This window comes from Macaca nemestrina, chromosome 16 (assembly GCF_043159975.1).
Source record: "Macaca nemestrina isolate mMacNem1 chromosome 16, mMacNem.hap1, whole genome shotgun sequence".
Classification (NCBI taxonomy): Eukaryota; Metazoa; Chordata; class Mammalia; order Primates; family Cercopithecidae; genus Macaca; species Macaca nemestrina.
The window spans coordinates 16,766,810-16,767,913 of record NC_092140.1 but is presented as its reverse complement, the minus strand read 5'-3'; positions in this window follow the sequence as shown (position 1 = coordinate 16,767,913).

Below are 1,104 nucleotides of genomic sequence, written 5' to 3'. Positions count from 1 at the left end.
AGATGGGCAAAGCTAGGAACTAAGTGGTAGAGAGAAGATTCAAACCCATGTAGTCTGGCTTCAGAGTCTGCAGAGAACCAAAGGCTGATGGCATTGGTAGCCTGTTGCCCTCCCCTGCAAAGCCAGCTGCCATCTCTTAGTGCAATGCTTAGTTAGGTGATGGCGGGGTGAGTTACTGGTGAGGACTGACTCAGAAATTGTTCAAACTTGAGCAAGGCCCCTGCAGCTTTGGGGGCAGTAGTAGCCCCAAGTGGGGATCACTTTTCTATCTGGAGGGCAAGTTGCCTATCACTCTTTCTCACTTTAGGCTTCCCACCCTCTCCCCTGTCATCATTTAATATTAAAACCCTTATTTCCCTTTCCAGGTCTCATAAAGGGGACAGGAGAAAAATCAGCCCCTGATGGCCATCAGCTGGTGTGGCACTCACCGGCATCCCTCAGGGTTTCCTTGTTGAACATAATCATTGTCACAGACCATCACCTTCAGACAAGGTAATAAAGCAAGATGAAACCAAGGCCAGCTGGTGACCACGTGAGAACACAGACAAAGACAGGGTCGCTGTGCAAACCACAGGAAATGGCCAAGCATCTCCTTTTCTTTGTTTTTGTTTGTTTGAGACACAGTCTCACTCTGTCGCCCACGCTGGAGTGCAATGGCGGGATCTTGGCTCACTGCAATGTGTGCCTCCTGGGTTCAAGTGATTCTTATTCCTCAGCCTCCCAAACAGCTGAGATTATGGGCGTGTACCACCACGCCCAGCTAAATTTGTGTATTTTTAGTAGAGACAGGCTTTTACCATGTTGGCCAGGCTGATCTCAAACTCCTGACCTCAGGTGATCTGCCTGCCTTGGCCTCCCAAAGTGCTGAGATTAGAGGTGTGAGCCACCACACCTGGCCACCCCTCTCTTAGGGAACTTGTGTGACTGCCTCTTCTTTATCAATTAAAGCTTTAACCTCTTTCCATTTTTCCTGCTTCTAGATAAAATTCATTAAGATACCCAATCGTAGATTACCCCTGCTTTCTGACAATGCCTTATCCAGAACATATCCCTGCTTCCTGGAATTCTCCCAAAAAGCACCTTGCAGAAACTCAGATCCTGTTT